At 43.6% G+C, this 12,345-nt stretch overlaps 1 protein-coding gene across 2 annotated transcripts in view; it reads right to left on the bottom strand.

The window, feature by feature from the left end:
• FRMD4A (FERM domain containing 4A) overlaps positions 1 to 12,345 on the bottom strand; it is a 682,989-nt gene that overhangs the window by 669,346 nt on the left and 1,298 nt on the right. The window lies entirely within an intron of this gene.

Raw genomic sequence — 12,345 nt, 5'->3', positions numbered from 1 at the left:
TCTTGCTAGAAAATTCAAAATATATAAAAGGATGTTGCACTCAAAGGACCTCAGCTTCAAATTTTCCCTGCCATTGGTGCTTCATGCCTGTGGGATGTATGTTGAAGAGGTTGCCTCACTCAGTCATCGCAGAGAATGGAAGGAAAACAAATAGTTGTTGATACAGGTAATGTTCATGTTTCCCCACTGCAGCAGCATATGGCACTAGTTGTAATGGCCTAACGTAAAGCATTCCCGGACAATATTAATGACCAGCTAGGTTAATGACCAAAGACTCAGCCTCAGGCCCCAAACATATTCTCCTGTTCATTAATCCCTAGGAAATGACCTCAGCCATGTTCATTATGGCTCAATTACACTCACATTCCCTCATGAGAAAAGAAAGCATTGCAGTCCTAATACCAAACTATATCCTTTTTTTTTTTTTTACTTTGACATATTGGCAATAAAGACACAAAACATGTTATTGGTCCTAAGGTCAAGCACGTAAAGGAAGCAACACGATTGCCTTATCAGCTCCCAATCATCAATAAGAACTAAATTTGGGACCTCAGAGGTCACAGAGCAGGCAGACCAGGACTGATGAGTGTTCTTGGAAGGCGTGATATGCACTAAGCTCATGTTAGCCTCAACTGTTCAGGGTCTGGACAAAAATCTGAAAACTCAAAAGGCAACTCTTTTCTAGTGTGAAAAAAAAAGACTTCTTCAGATATCAACCTATCGTTCAATCAATCAATATTTATATGTTTCCTCTGAGTAAAGTCCCATAGACAGGTTGTAAAAGAGCATCAAGGAACATAAAATCATAGAAAGTTACATAGAATGAACATACCCCATGGTGGCTTGAAACATGTCCTGAACCACATTGATGCCTCCTGCATCAACAGGCAGTCTACGTCCTTTCACCTTGGATCTAGCCGTAACGACTTGTCTGTAACCAAGAAAATGCAACAGGAGCAAGTCTGCATGACTTCTGAGACTAGGTTATGAGAGATCATGCAGCTCTGCCTTGTTATCTCAGATACTCAGTTTTGGACCCTGGGCCACTGTGCAAATCCACCTACCCTGAAGCAGCCATATTTTGAGGATGCCCACACCATGTGAGGAGGCTCTTGTGTTATGGTTCACAGAACCAGCTGTGGTCCAGCTGACAGTGGCATCCACCACCATACATATGAGTGAAGACTGATCTCCAGAAGATTCCAGGGCTAGCTGTTTAATCACCCCAGCCATCAGCTCTTCACAGCTGAGGCTCCGGTGTGGAGCAGAGACAAGCCATTCCCATTGTAACCTATTGAAACTCCTGACCCACAACAATTTTTGAGGGTAACAAAATTGTTGTTTTGTACTGAATTTTGTAAAAAATTACAAAGAGTGAGACAGTTTGTTATATAGCAGTAGTAACTGAATCTCTCCTCTCTCTCTCTCTCTCTCTCTCTCTCTCTCTCTCTCTCTCTCACACACACACACACACACACACTAAATACATACCAGCCACCTCGTGAGGTTTAGTAATAGTTTGCATGGGTATGTTCCTAGTTTGGCCACACCTACAGAAATCTTTGAGGAAGCGCCATCATCTAATGGAACTACATTTAACTTGCATCTATTAATAGCAAAAATCATCAAGACTTCTTCAATGGGGCCATGTGACACTTTCAATGTGAAGAAAATTAGTTCCAAAGTCAAGGGAACATTGATCGGGTACAAACACTGCCTTGCATCATAAGGTGATAAACTTCTGACTGTCCATTAGAATGTACCTCTCTCAGGCCTGGCCTCCTGTTGTTTCCTCTCTATAGTCTCTAGGATTGCTGAGCTTCAGTGTCACTGCCAGATACGCCCCCCATACCAAATCCAATCTAGGACCTACCCCAGCCTGTACCTCCAAGTGCCCACCCTCCACCTCTACTGGCAAATCTCATTATTTCCTCAGCACCTTCAGCTCTGTAGTCCTCAGTCAATAGGAAGCTACTCTCACTCAAATAGTATTTCCCACTCCAGAGTGGCTTGTATGTGTCATGGTCCCTGCACCTCCAGAAGCCATAGAGTGGTCCCAGCTGGCTCCTCCCTGTGTACACCCCTGTCATCCATCTCCCATCCAATCCTGATACTTCTCCCTTCAGAATGTTCCAGAATTCATTCCCCCTTCCTCTTTTCTTACTGCCAGCCTCGTGCCACCTCTTTACCTCCCACCCAAATTCATGCAATTGCCTCTAAACTGGCCTTCTCCTTCCAGTGTCTCCAGCATACCCTGCCCTTCACCACTAAGTTAAGCATTACGATTCCCATCCCCGCCCATTAAATCAGTCGCATCCAAGAACCTGGAGAGGCTTCAGTGTCTGCAGCCACAATCCAGATGCTCCTGAGAGCACTTGCAATGCCTTCCCTTATTCTTTAGCCAGCATTCCACCTCCTTCATGAGACAGACCCTTTAGCAAAATACCAGTCCCTCCCTTCATACTCCCACATCTGCCCTCCCCAACCCTACCCTTGGCTGTTTATCATTTCCTCCTGAATTTCCTAATGATTTTGTTTCCTCCACTGGGAAGCTACTCTTTCCCTCCCTTCCCTAGTCAACATGATATATACTCTTCAAAATAGTTCAATGCCAGTTTTCTACAAACTATCTGGACTAGGTTTCTAGATCTCACACCCCTGTCCCTGCCCCTGCCTCTGATTTCTTCAAACATCTTGTTAGTAAATACCACACCTTCCATGTGGGGCGATTTCCCATCATGCAACGAGCTTCAGTGACACTGAAGCTCAGCAATTCTAGAGACCGTAGAGAAGAAAGAACATACAACATGCATGTTAACCATGTTCAGTGCTTCTTATTTCTCTAGTGAGACATAAGAGCCCAGGCAAAGGCCATGCACTGTACTCACCAGAATTCCTCCCAGAGCCTGGTGTGAGGCTAAGCTACCAGGAAGCAGTCAATCAATACCTCCATCTACCAATTATATTGAGAAGAGCGCATGTTCCTGGAACCTGCTGAATTCCTTCCCACCCAGGGGCCATGGCCCTGGTTGGAAGGCACGCACATGACTTTTCCACCCTTGGCTGCTTCTTGTAACTTACCCTTCAGCTCAAATGTGACCTCTTCTAAGAAGGCATCCACAATCACTCCTCGAAAGCTGTCTTCCAAGCGCTGTCTCCAAATAATTTTTAATTCTCTATAGGGCCCATATAGTATAGTTATCCTGTTTATTTTCAATGTGAGTGTGTGTGTGTGTGTGTGTGTGTGTGTGTGTGTGTATTCCTCCTATTGAAACACTGTCTAGAAGAGAGTATGTGTTTAATAAATATGGGTTAAATGAATGGATGAATGAATGGAATGAATAAAGTATAGAGAAACATTCTATACTCATGAAGCACTCACAATCTACTAAGAAAAAACAGATACAAATGTCAAATACCATGTAGCAATAAGTAAAATTATGTATATATGAAATAAAGGAGAAAGAGAGGAAGGTAGAATAACATTCCAAATAATAGAAAGTGTACAATTCAGAAGTGCACAGGCTTGAGCCTGCATATCATCTGTGGGGGATGTGCAACACTTCATGAAAGTATGAATTTTGAGGGGTGGAGAGACTGTGGGACATGAGGTTGGGCAGGTAGGCAGAGACCAGATCTGTAAGTGACTAATGTGGTATATTAAAAAGCTAGAGCCTTATCCTATGTAAAATTAGGCACAATTGAACAATTTTAGGTAGAGAAATTAAACCTTTATTTTATAACTATCACTCCAGAGAAAGTACAGAAGACAGGCAACAGTGTTAAGAGACTAGAAGCAGGAAGACCAGGTAAGCGGCCCTTGCAGGTAGCCAGGTGTTATGGTTTGCCACTGTACCCCTGCCCAAATCTCAAGTCTGAATTGTAATCCCCGGTTATGAAGGAGGGGCCTGGTGGGGGGGTGACTTCTCCCTTGCTGTTCCTGTGACAGCGAGTGAGTTCTCATGAGAGCTGGCTGTTTAGAAGTGTGTAGCACTTCCCCCTTTGGTCCCTCTTCCTCCTGCTGCCATCATTTAAGACGTGCCTCCTCCCTCTTCATCTTCTGCCATGACTCTAAGTTTCCTGAGGCTTCTCCAGCCATGCTTCCTGCACAGCCTGTGAAACTGTGAGTCAATTAAACCTCTTTTCTTTATAAATTACCCAGTCTCAGGTAGCTCTTTATAGCAACACAAGAATGAACCACTATACTAGGTATGAGAGAGTGGAGGCCTGGACTAAGGCAGGGTAGGTGAGTACATAGGAGGGGCCAGATTCAAGAGAAAGTGAGACATCAGAAGCAGCATGGCCCAGCTCAACCAGGTGGATAAGAGAGAGCAAGGACTCAAAAGCTAATCCCGGGGTAACGAGCACAATGGTGCCACCACCAACCAAGGTTGGGGAGAAGGTCATAAATTCTGCATTTGAGCTGGGCTGAGGTGTTCTGAGTTTCACATCCCTGTGGAACAAGCAGGAGAATAAATCTAATAAGCACTCGGACTCACAGTTACTAGGAGCCTGGGGCAAGGCCTGAGCCAAAGACATGATTTGGGAGCCGTTAGGGTAAAGATGACAGTAAAAACCACAGGTGCACATGATGTGCTTGGAAAGATGAATTAGATCTACCACTCAGGAAATTGCTTCTCCAGGTCCAGCCTCTGAGGCTAAGATTTCAATATCCAGGATTATAAAAAGCACTCATCACAATGCAACAGAAGTTGCAGGCCAGTGTTGCCTTGACATTGGAATTCAGTCTCCCCACTCAATGGGAACCACATGGTCTGGGTAGAGCGTGTTTTCAGGACCTTTGATTACTATCAGGCTAAATACCATATGTTCCATTAAGCTTCATATTCTGGCATAGAAGTCAATGAGAAACTGCTACCTGCACCAGTAACATATGCTTTCCAAACCACTATTACACTTTGCAAAGCTGCTGTACAATTAATTTTTAGCAGAGATGCACTCATAGCTGCCCCATCATGTGTAAAATGTACGCATTTTGCCTTTGCCAGAGAGAACATATTGCAGCCCATATTTTAGTCATCTCCCTTCAAAGGGTAAGAAAATTTTGTGAGTTATTCAAGATAGGAGTGCAAATTTAAATTTGCTCATGACTAGAATGGCTCACAAGACCAGAAGAACAACTGTTTTTGTGAAAGCACTAGCTGATTGTCTAGAGGTGGTCACTCATTGTCCAGAGACTGGGATGAAGAAGGAGAGAACTGGACAACTTGTTTTTACATTTATTTTGTCTCATGCAAGAGTCCCATGAGGTGAATTCAGGCAGACGATCATTTCATACCTTTTTAAGATGAAGGAAGGGGCTGCTAGTATGTACTGCGCTATTTGCTTTGGGCCAAAAATACCACTAGGAACTCTACATGCATATCTGGTTGAATTATCCCAAATCTCACATAGTAGCTGCTATTATCTCATTTTACAGATGGCGAGACTTGTTCAACCTAGCATAAAATATTTAGACAATTGTGCTTCTCCATTTATGTTTATTTTGGGGACAACTGAAGCCATGATTTGGGATTTACCGACGCTTTACCTCCCTGACTAGTTTTGCAGATGACCTATCAGGGTATACCACTGTAATAGGTATCTATAGGTATCGACAGTTTTTACCTTCCTGGCATTCCCTTCTGAGAAAATAGCATCCTCTCTCCTGATAATGTAACTCTTCTTTTTTTTGCAACCTGCCCCTCCCACCTCATGTGATTCAGACAGAGTTATCTGCCAGTTGACTCCTTCCTTCCTCTCAACAGATCTAGACACATTAGCCAGCCTGATTACTCAGGAATCTCCTTCTCTATACCCAGTAATTGGCCTGCAACAAGGTTATTATTCAAGAGATCCAAAGACAGCTTGTAAAAGATGACCGTGAAAGAGAGTCCTGCTCATTTACCTACATTCACTAACTCCAAGAACAAGTAACCCTGCAGCTGCTAGGGGAAGAATCTGCCAAACCATAAAGTCAACACAAAGAAAAGCAGAGCCAAGACATGGCAGAGCCAGAGAAACAGGGTTCAGTTGCCACCATTCAAAGTCCTTGATCCAGCTTCTCCTGGAGCTGGTTTATTCCTGAGACTCTCTGGTCACGTCAGTCAATAAATTTCCCTTTTTGCCAATGCTAGCAGTTTAAGTTAGTCTCTGAATTAAACTTGTGGAAATGGGTCTGGCAGAAAATGAAATCAAAATATATTTGGCAAAATATTATCTGAGTTAGTTTTACAGTCATTGATTTCAAATTTCACCATTTGAGACACCGATTTATATACTAAATAGTGACTAAAAAATATTAATAGCAAGATATCAAAGATACCCATTGGTAAATTTTATCTTGAGTGCAATAATTTAAACTTAAGAAGGATTTTGCCACTGACTTAGATGTAACAATGACAGGATCATTTCTCAGAGATTTTTTTTGACACTTGTCTTACTTATGAATAAACCAGGAAGATAGATGATAATAAATATCAGTATCACCCTTAAACCCAAATATCTAGGACCTCTCCCCTGGGCCCCAAGCCTGGCCGGCCCTACTCTGTATACAGCGCTTTGGGTGGCTACTCTGTATTACCATGTAATTATTATTCTCCAAATTTCTATAAAAGTTGTCAATATCACTTTTTTCAAATGTATGCATGAACCATCATGACAACTGGAGTAATATCTCAATGTTGTGTTTTTATTTATTTGTTTATTTATTATTTACTTTTTTGAGATGGAGTCCCACTCTGTCACCCAGGCTGGAATGGAGCAGCATGATCTCAGCTCACTGCAACCTCTGCCTCCTTGGTTCAAGTGATTCTCCTGCCTCGGCCTCCCAAGCAGCTGGGACAGTAGGTACATGCCATCATTCCTGGCTAATTTTTGTATTTTTAGTAGAGCTGGGGTTTTACCTTATTGGCCAGGCTAGTCTCAAACTCCTGACCTCAGATAATCTGCCTGCCTCAGCTTCCCAAAGTGCTGGGATTATAGACATTAGCCACCACACCTGGCTTGTATCTCAATTTTATCACAAATTATCTGAGTCATCTTGGGCAAGCCCTTTGACTTCTGTGGACCCCTGCTTCATCAGATAATAGGAAGATGTTGTACCTAAACTGCCTGGATTGTTGAGGATGTCTGGTGGGACAAAGATGGAAAAGCACTTTGAAAAACACAGAGATTATTGATTTAAGAGCAAGAGTCCTTAAGACAGAACTCAATTATATTCTATGCTTTTTGCCAGTTGGGATCTGGGGAAAAGCCATAGGCTTATTCAAAATTCTAGCTCTCTTTTCAGGATCTATTCTGAATCTGTCAGATTAGACCTGTCACAGGTCAAATGCAGAGGATTCGATTATAGTAATAGAATTAGGATCTTGGTCACACCTCCAACCTGCCTTGCTGACCTTGCAACCCTTTGTCATCTACAGGGAATCTGCCCAAACCAGTCTACTCCCCATCTCCCAAACACGACCTAGATTTTGCAGTGATTCAACCACTCCTCTCACCTCAAATCTGCTCTCTTAACTCATCCATCACTCAACAGCTTACTTGAACCTCAAGAACAAGTTCCTCCACTCTGACAACCAGTGCCCCCTAGGGCTCACTTGGTGATGAGTTATGCACTATCTTGTTACAGTTCTTATGTGATTCTCTGAAGATATCCTGTAAATTTCCGATTGTTATAGTTCCGGTGTATCTCCAACCTGTCTTGCCAATTAGACTCTAAGTATGCTAAAGCCAGTCACTGCCTTGTATTTTTCTTGCACAAAGTAGATATTCAGCAAATATTTGTGGATTAGTTAAAAAGAAAATTGTCCAAAGGAGGAGAATGGCTAAGAAAAGAATTTATAGGCCGGGCACGGTGGCTCAAGCCTGTAATCCCAGCACTTTGGGAGGCCGAGGCGGGTGGATCACGAGGTCGAGAGATCGAGACCCATCCTGGTCAACATGGTGAAACCCCGTCTCTACTAAAAATACAAAAAATTAGCTGGGCATGGTGGCGCTTGCCTGTAATCCCAGCTACTCAGGAGGCTGAGGCAGGAGAATTGCCTGAACCCAGGAGGCAGAGGTTGCGGTGAGCCGAGATCGCGCCATTGCACTCCAGCCTGGGTAACAAGAGCAAAAACTCTGTCTCAAAAAAAAAAAAAGAAAAAAAAAAAAGAATTTATAATGAAATGAAATGAGGGAGATAAAATCACAGAACAGCAGGTTATCCATTGAAATCTATTCAACATAGACCAGGGAGCTGGTCTATTCAAAAGAAGCCCAGAAATCTGAAATCAAATTTTTAGAATGGAAAGAAACTTCAGGATAATCTACTTGACATTCTTCATTCACTGTGGTTAATCACTCACTAATTTCTCTGAGTTGTGAATTGAATTTTTACATATTAAAATTTTTATATTATAAAACATGACTCTAGGCAATTTCCTAGAAACAAGGTCTGAGAGAATAGAACCTTGAAAAATGGCAGGTATTTCATGGATATGAAAAATACTTGTTAGAGTCAAGCCAGACATCTTGAGCCAGACTTGCATCACTTTTTATTTTACACTTCAATATGGAAAAGAACAGATGATTTACAGAAAGACAGGATTCCCCATCTAGAAACACAGAAAATGCTGACTGGTTCAGAGGGGAGATCCCTTCAGGAGAGAATCCAAAGTGTTTGAAGGTCCTAGAAGTCAAATTGTTGAACTTTGATATGTTGTCAGAGAAAGCACTGGCTTGGGACTGAGAGGACCTAGATTTTTAGAGCTTGCTTCATCAATTTCAGTTGTGTGACCACTGATGGGTTCCCAGATTCTAATTATCAGAATTTTGGGGGTCTAAAAATAGGGTCATGGATGGAATTAAATGAGATGATGTACGGAATGACACTTTGTTTATAGAAAAGCATAATTTGCATTATTTATTATCCAGTTAATTTACATTAAAAACTATTTTAATCTAGCTGTCCCAAAGGTGTGAGCTTTTAGAATCTAAGAACCAAAATATCATCATACCACTACTGAAGACCCTTGGTTTTACATCCTTTTCCTGGCTTTAAAGAAATGATCAGGCTGGGCACGGTGGCTCACACCTGCAATTCCCGCACTTTGGGAGGCCAAGGCAGGTGGATTGCGTGGTCAGGAGACGGAGATCAGCCTGGCCAACATGGTGAAACCCTGTCTCTATTAAAGACACAAAAATTAGCTGGGTGTGGTGACATACATCTGTCATCTCAGCTACTCAGGAGGATGAGGCAGGAGAATCATTTGAACCTGGGAGGCAAAGTTTGCAGTGAGCAGAGATCACACCACTGCATTCCAGCCTGGGCAACAAAGCAAGACTCTATCCCACACACACAAAAAAAAGAAAAAAAGAAAGAAATGATCAATGAATCCTCAGCTCTAGCATGTTCCAGCCCTTGCAAGTTTCCCTGAACTCATACGCCCTCAACAAATGACACACAGCCAAGAGTTTCCTGCTCGACAGTTAGTCGCATCACTCTGAAGGCTCCTCACAGTTTGGTGAACACAGCAGTCTTTTCTTTCACTTCCTGAGATTCTTGCAAAGATGGAAGAGGCAGCTTTTCAACAGCCTGAAAGGCCACCTCCACCACCAGAACCTGTGTTCTCTCCAAGCCTACCCTCCTGTGGTCATTTGACCGGCTCCATCTTACATGGAGAGGCATCACTGCCCTCTGTGAGCTCTCGGCTAAAAGAATCAGTGCGGTCCTCCCACGTCAAGATGGTCCAGGCAAGCTCACCAACCCCTCCCAGCTGACCACAACCCAGCCCGAGCTTGGAGAAGCCGCTGAGACATTGTTCAAAAGTCAATGGTTTTTGTCCCGTAGACTAGCTTAGGTTTTTGTGGGGTAAGATTCCTGACAGCAGAGTATGAATGAACACCAGTGATCGTCCATGTCAGCTAATAATATGAAACATATCTGCCCTGGCATAAAAGCCAGAGTGGGAATACACTCCACCATTCTCAGAGCAATACTGCTCATGTGTGAAGTTGGAAATCGAGACATAATGCTAAATAAAGCCCTCGAATCGGCTAACCCAGAACTCCATCTGTACCTTGTTTCTTAGAGATCTTAAATTGTGTTTAACAGATCCGAAGGGACCCTGGACATCAGACAGCATGCTCAGTTAGCAAATGGCATCACTAAGGCACAGAAAAAGTAAGTGACATTCCCAGGATCACTCAATGAGAGGCAAGGCTAGCATGGAGCGCAGGGCTGTCCAACCCTCCAGGTTCTGTGGCCGATTCTCTAACCGAATAAACATGCTCTTCCCTGAAGCATTTAGCATCTCAACTGAATGTAACCTCTGGTTGTCTCCTTGTCCAAAAGCAAGGGGTATGGCCAGATAATTTCCCCAGCTATCCCTTAGCCCCGATGATTCCACAGCACGAAATCAGAACAGTAATCCAGCAACCTGGTATCAACCTTCCACAGCCTGTGAGGTGACGAGATCTGGCTCTTGCTATTACACCAGGCTACTTTCCGCAGTGAGCAGACACTCGATAAATACTAACAACTGATTGGCTGATGAACGAGCAATAAATAATACTGTTTACAGCTTCCTTCCTGAACTCACAGCCAAAGCGACTCCGCTAAACAGCCTCTTTCCCTCCGTTCTTTCCTCCTCAGCTTGCTTATAAATTTTAAGACATATCATACAAGATGTCAGGGAAGCAATTACTTCGGGGTTTACCCTTAAAAAGGAAAAAAAAAAAAAAAGTACCACCGAAGTCCATAGGGAAAAATTTCCCTGAACTAAACCTGAACCAGAAAATGTACACTGACTTCAATTACACGCAGTGCTCCAGGGTTCTTGAATCAAATGGTCCATCAAGGTATCAAGAGCTCTTTTCCCTGGTTTCCGAGAGATGAGAACACCATCCTTTATTCCGGGCGAGAGGTGAGTGCCAGGGAGTGAGCTAAGGTCAGAGGCCACTGACAAACTGAAGGTAAGGTCTGAGATGTAGACCCCGCCACGACAGCAGCCGCAGTATATGGAAGACCCAGGGACAGAAAAACCCTTAGTGTGTGCGTTGTGTGTGTATGTGTGTTTGTGTGTGTGTGTCTGCGTGTGTGCCTATGTGTGTGCATTTAACAGCAGAAATGAATGCTATTCATTCAATTTGGATACCGAGGATTTATGCTTAGGGGCTTGGAATAAAGCAGATACACATCTTTCCTCTAAGCACAGAGGAAGGGTCCAACCAAGTAGAAGGCTAAGGCAAGCAGGTCTAACTCTCCCTGAAGCTATTTTCCAAGAAAACTTTTATCCTCTATATTCATATTACACAGGATTTATTTGTTAAGTATACTAGATACCGTACATATGCATGTGTGTGTGCATGTGTGTGCCTGTATTCCAGTGCATACAACCCAGGTTCCCAGGTTCCAAGAAGTCTCCTAGTCCCCAAAGAGACTGCATTTTAGTGCCAGATACCATCACGAATACTCAATGATAGTCTAAAAATTCCCATCCAATTTACTTGACCATAGGTAGACAATGGAGGATAAAGTATCATCAGACGATAGAATTAGTAAGGGAAAGAAGTCAGGTAACGGGTAATTTCTCTTGAAAATGACAATTTCATTTCTTCTAGTCCTTCTCCCCTAGTGAAATCAGAAGTCAGCAGAGGCCCATGAGATAGATTTCAGGTGATTCAACTAGCTCTGTGGACCCAATGGCATTCTGAGCAACAAATAAGGAAGATACCAGTTCCTTTGCATTTGACCTGGCTTCCACCCAGGGGGCCAGCTTGCCACTGACGGCTCTTCCAAGTCACCTCCACAAACTCATCAGGCCTTGCAAAGCTGCATTTACTCTCCTCAGTCAGAAGACACAAATCAATATACACAGAAGCACTTAGGCTTGGTTCATAAAATCTCCTGTGCAAATGCTGGAACCATTTCCATGCCAAACCTGAGGCAGGCTACTTCCGAAGACAGCCAGCATCACTGCGGTGTGCGGGGGCGGGTGGGGGGAGCTCTAGGAAAGGAGAGAGAGTGCAAAACCATGGCAAAAGCCAATGCTGAACCCAGTGTCAAGCCAGAAGCCAGCTGGGCTGGAACAGGACAGCGCCTCTGTCCTTGTGCGCTTTCATATGACAAGAGCAAAGGCTTTCTTCACATGGTGAAAATCCCAGAGGGGCATAAGGTGAGTCAGCTGCCCACACCCAGATAAATGCCCGGATGAGGCCTGCCAAGGTTTGCCATCAATGGTAGATAAGAAACCAGCTGCACCCAACTCAGCAGCCCAAGCGTCACTGAGGCCACAGCCAACCTCCTCCGCCACCTCTACAGGAAAATACGAGCAGACATGTGGGTGGCTAGGAAGAAGA

The sequence above is a fragment of the Saimiri boliviensis genome, chromosome 8 (assembly GCF_048565385.1).
Source record: "Saimiri boliviensis isolate mSaiBol1 chromosome 8, mSaiBol1.pri, whole genome shotgun sequence".
NCBI classification, from domain to species: domain Eukaryota; kingdom Metazoa; phylum Chordata; class Mammalia; order Primates; family Cebidae; genus Saimiri; species Saimiri boliviensis.
The sequence above is the reverse complement of the archived record's forward strand: the minus strand, read 5'-3'. Positions and strand labels throughout refer to the sequence as shown.